Here is an 8,490-nt window from a genome sequence, read left to right as displayed (position 1 = left end):
GTGAAAACCTGGTGAAAACGTAAACAATTTCGTTCGATCAGCTGATAACATGTCTCAAGGAAGAAAAGTTGACGTCGCTAACCAGCGACCAGAAAAGCACGTTGGTTGATCTTATCAACCAATTCAACGTCGTGCTTGATAAAAGTGGTAATTACTCCATGATAGCTAAGAAACAGGAAGCTTGGGAGACAATTACCAAGAAGTTCAATGCAATATGTGCAACACTGTTAATCAGTTTTTTTTTTTTCAGACTCGTCACTATGATCATATTTTCAAAAAGTAGATAACACACACACACACACACACACACACACACACACAAGGTATAATGATTAGCATTAAAAGTAGATGGTTACGTTTATTCATTCTTACATACTATTTGTACTTTGCAATACCTACATTATACACCATAAGATCTTATATATGCGTGGAATCCTCACTCGTCGCAATTCTTCCATTTCATACATTTCTTCATCTATGATTTCTTCTAATGCAGCCATGGTACCTGAAAAGTGTAGTTTTAATGGTCTGAAGAATACCTAGCTGCATTTTGAATGGTTGTAGGGCATAGGTATGTTAGATTTGGGTGGGGGATAGGTGAGGTTAGGTTAAAATATGTTTGGTTTGTTTAATTTCTGTAATCTAACATTTCCGCTTTTCATATTGACATTTTCCATCGCAAATTGATGCTTCAGAAGTTATGACAATAAATAGGTTGGTTAAGTTACCTTGGTTAGGTTAAGTTAGGTTGGGTGGGTTAGGTTAAGTTGGCTGGGTTATTGTTTGCTTGGTTAGGTTACATTAGGTTCGTTAATAGGATCCATTCACTAATGTGTAATAAATCCATCAATAATGTCTTCTGATGTGTGACCACCACAGAATCGAGTGTTACCTGCAAGCTCATCAAGGTACCGTTTATACCTTTCCTCCATTGTTTCATCGGTCACCTCTTAATAGCCTTGAACTTAAAACTACAAATATACTCAATATACAGCCTCATGATCATTTTAATTTATTTAATCGTTTTTTTTTTTTTCCTGGGTATGAGCTACGTACATGATATCTCGGCTTCAGTCTACTCCACTCCTTCCATATTATAGGTTTTGCCCTTTAATTCGTCCACTTACCTTTCTTAATAGTAGAAGCACACAGTAAGAATTCATGTAATGATATATAAATAACAAGATTAATCATATACTTACCAAATTTAGTCAGTGAAGTAGAGATGTGACGAGTCGATTAGGCTGTTGTTGATGTTTGGCGCGAACTCACAAGGCGACTACAGTAGACTTCAAAAATTAAAACGTATGCTCAATATAGCATAAGAAAAGCTTTGTTGTACCATCAAAAAAATTTGACATGGTAAATAGACTGAAATGAATTTAATTACAGTTAGCTTCTTTTTACATTTGGAAATTTAAGATACAAGGCGGTAGCTTTGGTCGCCCGGACACTTGACCAATGTTTTGCAAAACGCCTCGACCAAAGTTCCAATCTTTGGTTCACTAGCGGACAAAAAACAGATGGAAAAAGGTATTCTGGAACGGCGCAGGATACAAACTGCTTGGTTGGCTGCCTAACGGACCAAAAAGAAGTAATTCAGGAACCGGCTGTTTAAGTGAGCATTTTCCAAGTGGAGATGCTTTTAGTGTGGCCACAGTTGAGAGCATCGCCCTTTGTGACTGACTGACTGTGACTGTGACTGTGACTGACTGTGACTGTGACTGTGACTGTGACTGTGACTGATTGTGACTGTGACTGTGACTGACTGTGACTGTGACTGTAACTGTGACTGTGACTGACTGTGACTGTGACTGTGACTGTGACTGACTGTGACTGTGACTGTGACTGACTGTGACTGTGACTGTGACTGTGACTGACTGTGACTGTGACTGACTGTGACTGTGACTGTGACTGTGACTGTGACTGTGACTGACTGACTGTGACTGTGACTGACTGTGACTGTGACTGTGACTGACTGTGACTGTGACTGACTCTGACTGACTGTGACTGTGACTGACTGTGACTGACTGTGACTGTGACTGTGACTGACTGTGACTGACTGTGACTGTGACTGTGACTGACTGTGACTGTGACTGACTGTGACTGACTGTGACTGTGACTGTGACTGTGACTGACTGACTGTGACTTTGACTGACTGTGACTGTGACTGTGACTGACTGTGACTGACTGACTGTGACTGTGACTGTGACTGACTGTGACTGACTGTGACTGTGACTGACTGACTGTGACTGTGACTGACTGTGACTGTGACTCTGACTGACTGTGACTGTGACTGACTCTGACTGACTGTGACTGTGACTGACTGTGACTGACTGTGACTGTGACTGTGACTGACTGACTGACTGTGACTGTGACTGTGACTGACTGTGACTGACTGTGACTGTGACTGTGACTGTGACTGACTGACTGTGACTTTGACTGACTGTGACTGTGACTGTGACTGACTGACTGACTGACTGACTGTGACTGTGACTGTGACTGACTGTGACTGACTGTGACCGTGACTGTGACTGTGACTGACTATGACTGACTGTGACTGTGACTGTGACTGTGACTGTGACTGACTGTGACTGACTGTGACTGTGACTGTGACTGTGACTGACTGTGACTGTGACTGACTGTGACTGTGACTGTGACTGACTGTGACTGTGACTGTGACTATGACTGACTGTGACTGTGACTGACTGTGACTGTGACTGTGACTGACTCTGACTGACTGTGACTGTGACTGTGACTGACTGACTGACTGTGACTGTGACTGACTGTGACTGTGACTGTGACTGACTGTGACTGACTGTGACTGTGACTGACTGACTGTGACTGTGACTGTGACTGACTATGACTGTGACTGACTTTGACTGACTGTGACTGTGACTGTGACTGTGACTGACTGACTGACTGTGACTGTGACTGTGACTGTGACTGACTGACTGTGACTGTGACTGTGACTGTGACTGACTGTGACTGTGACTGTGACTGACTGTGACTGTGACTGTGACTGTGACTGTGACTGACTGACTGTGACTGACTGACTGTGACTGTGACTGTTGGTGCATGTTTTGTTCTCCTTCCCCTCTTTACAGTCTCTCCTCCGCAGCTGTTCTCTCTTCCCTCGCCTTCTTTCTCCATATCTCTTCATTCTTCCCTCGCCACTGCCTCGCTCTTCTACTCCCGGATTCAACACTTCTCTCTCTCTCTCTCTCTCTCTCTCTCTCTCTCTCTCTCTCTCTCTCTCTCTCTCTCTCTCTCTCTCTCTCTCAGCTTCTTCTATACTTCCCCCAATCTGCCGTTACCTCCCATTTATCATTCCTTTCCTCCTCCTAATAATAATGATAATAATAATAACGATAATAATAATAATAATAATAATAATAATAATAATAATAATAATAATAATAATAATGATAATAATAACGATAATAATTTTCGGTTCCTTCTTGTAACTTATAAATTAATAATAACAATTTAGTAATCTTTCCAGTGTCTTTTTTTATTGATTTATTACATAAATTTTATTATTATCATGTCATATTATTATTATTTATTATTGTTATTATTATTATTATTATTATTATTATTATTATTATTATTATTATTATTATTATTATTATTATCATTATTATTGTTATGATTATTATTAATGTTATTTTTATTTATTATTATTTCTATTATTATTATTATTATTATTATTATTATTATTATTATTATTATTATTATTATTATTATTATTATCATTATTATTATTATTATTATTATTATTAGGAGAAAGGGAACGACAAATGGGAGATGACGGCAGCTTGGGGGAAGTATAGAGGAAGCTTCTGTTGTACTTTTTATGTGAGAAAAGGAAGTTTTTTTTATTGACTTTGTGCTTTATTCTGCCGGACTGAAGGGCAAACTCACGATACAGACTGAGGAAAGATGAAAGGAGAGTGTGTGAATTGATCTAAAGAGCGTGTGAATTACGAGGAAGTGACAGTAGGAGGAACATCTGAGCTGGTAATTCCTTCCTACCTGTTTGTGTGGCGGCAGGTGAGGCGTGAGGTTCATCACAGGTTAATGAACTTAGCTAGGTGAAAGACGGAGGGTGATATAATTGGCAAGGATATGATCCACCTTACCTGTGTGTGTATGTGTGTGTGTGTGTGTGTGTGTGTGTGTGTGTGTGTGTGTGTGTGTGTGTGTGTGTGTGTGTGTGTGTGTGTGTGTGTGCGATGAATGTCTCTCCCACCTGCTGCTCAGGAGGGAGAGTGAAAGAAGAGAGAGGGAGAGGAGGAAGGGGATGGGGAACTCCTCCTCCTCCTCCTCCTCCTCCTCCTCCTCCTCCTCCTCCTCCTCTTCCTCCTCCTCTGCTCTTCTTTCTACTTCTCATACTCAAAATTCTCATTCCATTTCATTCCTCAAATTTCTTCCTTTCTTATTTCGTCCTCCTCGTCCTCCTCCTCCTCCTCCTCCTCCTCCCCGTCCTCCTCGTCCTCGTCCTCCTCCTCCTCGTCCTCTTCCTCCTCCTCCTCTTCTTCTTTTTCTTCTTCTTCTTCTTCTTCTTCTTCTTCTTCTTCTTCTTCTTCTTCTTCTTCTTCTTCCTTTTCCTCCTCCTCCTCCTCTTCTCCTCTACTGTCCTGTCTCTCTTATCTGTAGTCAGTTAGAAGGAGTTACCAAACAGCCTCCAAAGGACCAAGAGGTCTGTTGGTGTTTGGCTTTCCTTTGTATTCCTCCTCCTCCTCCTCCTCCTCCTCCTCCTCCTCCTCTTCCACCTCCTCCTCCTCCTCCTCCTCCTTCTCCTACGGTGTCTTGAAGGGAATATATGAAATTTTGGTCATATGATGATAGCAATACGCGATTGGTTCTCTCTCTCTCTCTCTCTCTCTCTCTCTCTCTCTCTCTCTCTCTCTCTCTCTCTCTCTCTCTCTCTCAACTTAACCTAACCTAACTTATGGTTAAGTTAGGTTAGTTAAGTTAGGTTAGTTTGGGTTAGGTTAGGTTAGGTTATGGGTTAAGTGAGGTTTGGTTGGGTTAGGTTAGGTTTGGTGTGGTTCGTTTCCCTTCCAAGACGCGCTTCAAAAACCCCGAGACAATCATTGCCAGCACAAAGGGAACACTTGCATTGCCGGGAACTTGTTACAAGAGACACACAAAACGGCAATACAGTTGCCTATCCTTTCACTTCACTGGGGCAACTATTGTAATTCTTCTCTTATTTTTTCCTCTCCTCTTTTCATTCGTCGTTCTGTTTCCTTCTTTTTTTATTAAACTGGTGTAAATTTTTCTTTTTTCGTTTTCTTTCATTCATTGTCATTTTTCTCCATTTTCTTTTCCATTTTTCTATTACGTTTCTCTCTTTCTTTTTGTTGTGTTTTTTATTCCTTTTTTTTTACTTTTCTTTATTGTTATTCACTTTTTATCCATTTTCTTTTTTATTCATCGTTTTCACAAGTCTGAATGTTCGTGTGAGTGTAATTCACTGTTTGATCTGCTGCAGTCTCTGACGAGACAGCCAGACGTTACCCTACGGAACGAGCTCAGAGCTCATTATTTCCGATCTTGGGATAGGTCTGAGACCAGGCACACACCACACACCGGGACAACAAGGTCACAACTCCTCGATTTACATCCTGTACCTACTCACTGCTAGGTGAACAGGGGCTACACGTTAAATGAGACACACCCAAATATCTCCACCCGGCCGGGAAATCGAACCCCGGTCATCTGGCTTGTGAAGCCAGCGCTCTAACCACTGAGCTACCGGGCCGTGTAAGTGGATACATATGCATACCCTCCTCCTCCTCCTCCTCCTCCTCCTCCTCCTCCTCCTCTTCGTCATGTAATTCCTCTCACTCACTCCTAATCTATTTTATAATGGAAAGTCGCGGGGAGTGAAAGACAGAATGCTTTGATTAATAACGTAGTGTTAGATTTTCCTCTCGTGTTCTGTCTGGCCATTGCACAACAGAGAGAGAGAGAGAGAGAGAGAGAGAGAGAGAGAGAGAGAGAGAGAGAGAGAGAGAGAGAGAGAGATTATCTTTGAATCATGTATTAACAGGTAACATGATTTTCTGATATCATTAATTAGATAAACTTCCTGACAGTTCGACGGATTTGGAAAATTAAGACTGAGATAAATTTTCCAGAGAGAGAGAGAGAGAGAGAGAGAGAGAGAGAGAGAGAGAGAGAAAGAAAGAGAGAGTTAGTTTCCAATCTTATCGTCATTTTTATCTTGGTTCTAATTGTCTATCTTTAATGTAGGTTCAATTAAGTGTTCCAAGTTTCTCTCTTTTTTTTCTCTCATGGCTCATCAGGAACTCTTCTGCCCACAAACTTCAAGGGATTCCAACCCCCTTAAGGATTTACTGACCTTGTTCCTTCTCCTCCTCTTATTACTCTCCTTCATCCTCTTCTTCCTCCTCTTTCTCCTCTTATTTTTTCTTTCTTCTCCTCTTTTTTGTCATGTTCCTCCTTGTTCCTTTTGTTCTGTCTTCTTTTCATTATCCTCTTTATTAATTTGTCTTTGTTCATCTTTTGTCTTTCTTCTCCTCTTCCCCATTATCTATTTTCCTCTTCCTCCTTTTCTCCTTTTCCATTTTTCTACTCTTCTCTTTTCCTTTCCAATTTATTTTGTTTTTTTTATTTTTAGTCCTCCTCCTCCTCCTTCCTCCTCCTCCTCCTCCTCCTCCTCCTCTTCTTCTTTTCCTCCTCCTCCTCCTCCTCCTCCTCCTCCTCCTCCTCCTCCTCCTGCCGTTCCAGAAGAATTACCCTTAATCGAAGTAGCATGGAACACAATTTCATCTGTAGAGCCTTAAGGGACTAGTGTAAACTCCAATCTAACTCTCCCTCTCTCTCTCTCTCTCTCTCTCTCTCTCTCTCTCTCTCTCTCTCTCTCTCTCTCTCTCTCTCTCTCTCTCTCTCGTATGTTTTATATCAGATTTTTCTTAATTGTTATGGTTTGAAAAATTAGAGAGTCAGAGATCACCACCACCACCACCACCACCACCACCACCACCACCACCACCACCACTACCATTACCACCAACCACCACCACCACCACCACCACCACCACCACCACCACCTCTATCATCATTACCATCATTATCCGCGACTTTCTTTTTTCTCGGTTTCTTAAAATGAAGATAGAAAAAAATAGCCCATAACAACATTGATGGTGACAAAATATTCATTACACAAAAATACACAAAAAAATGCACAAAATTTTCAGTTTAGCGACAATTTTCTTCCCTTTCCCTTCCATAACCTTCATTATTTTCCTCCCCTCTTTCTTTTTTCCCCTCTTTTTTCTTCTCTTTAAATCGCTTCTCTAATTTTTGGCCTTGTCTTCTGTTTCTTTCCACTTCCTTGCTTTATCTTCCTATTCTTACTTTCATTTTCATCATTTTCTCTTTGTTTTTTTCGCCTTTTATTATCCTTTTCTTCTTTTTTTCTTCTTTTTCTTCTGTTTCTTTCCACTTACTTCCTTTATCTTCTTATTCTTCCTTCCATTTTCATTCTCTTTATTCCTATTTTCTTCTTTTTTTCTTCTTTTCCTTTTCTTTGTCATCTTCATCACCTTACCTATGTTTTCTTTCCTCTTCCTTTGTTCTCCATTGTTTTCCTTCTATTTGTTTCTCTCCTGTATCATTTTTCTTTCTTTTATTGCCACCTTTAGTCTCTTCTTTCTCTCCATCGTCTATTTTTCTCCTTTTCTTTATCTCTCTTTTTCTTTCATTTATTTCCTTTTTTCTTATTTTCTCTTTACCACCCGTCTCTTTTCAATTCTACCTCTGTTTTCTCTCTTTTCTTCTTTCTTTTGGTATTTATTCTCATTTTCCCATTTCATCCTTCTTTATTCCCTCTTTTCTCAGTCTCTGCAATTTTTCACTCGTTTTATTAATTTTCCTATCCTATCCACTTCTCTTTTCATCACGTCCTCTCCCATTATTCCCTCCTTTCATTCGTCTCATTTCTCATCCACCTCCCTCTTTATTTTTTTTTATTCTCTTATCCCTTCCTTTTCATTTACACCATTTCTCTCACTCATTTCTCGTTTCCTTTGCCTTTTGTAGCCCTTCAATCCATTTGTTCCTTTGAATTGTGTGAAAAGATATGAGAGAGAGAGAGAGAGAGAGAGAGAGAGAGAGAGAGAGAGAGAGAGAGAGAGAGAGAGAGAGAGAGAGAGAGAGAGAGAGAGAGAGATGTTGTAAATAAGTGAAATATCTTTAGTTATGTAAGATAATGAGATAAACTAAATTGATATCCTTTATAGATATTTTTTAACGAAATAAAAATCCTTCACTGGGTTGTATAGAAAAAATCCTTCCTTTGGTCATTAATAAGAAGAGGTCATCCTTTGGTCATCAACATAAAAATTCATCCTTTGGTCATACATAAGAGGAGGTCATCCTAATAATTCATCCTTTGGTCATCAACATAAAAATTCTTCCTTTCGACAACTTAAAAATTCTTCCTTTGGTCAA

General features: G+C 40.0%; 1 long non-coding RNA gene across 1 annotated transcript; it reads right to left on the bottom strand.

Moving 5' to 3' along the window:
- Positions 1 to 343: 343 nt before the first annotated feature.
- LOC123503639 lies at positions 344 to 1,608 on the bottom strand. Its single transcript, XR_006674551.1, has 2 exons — positions 1,203 to 1,608; positions 344 to 505 (listed from the first exon to the last, which is right to left on the bottom strand). It is a non-coding gene; the product is annotated as an uncharacterized LOC123503639 (long non-coding RNA).
- Positions 1,609 to 8,490: the final 6,882 nt, after the last annotated feature.

Source organism: Portunus trituberculatus, chromosome 14, assembly GCF_017591435.1.
Source record: "Portunus trituberculatus isolate SZX2019 chromosome 14, ASM1759143v1, whole genome shotgun sequence".
Taxonomy (NCBI): domain Eukaryota; kingdom Metazoa; phylum Arthropoda; class Malacostraca; order Decapoda; family Portunidae; genus Portunus; species Portunus trituberculatus.
The sequence above is the reverse complement of the archived record's forward strand: the minus strand, read 5'-3'. Positions and strand labels throughout refer to the sequence as shown.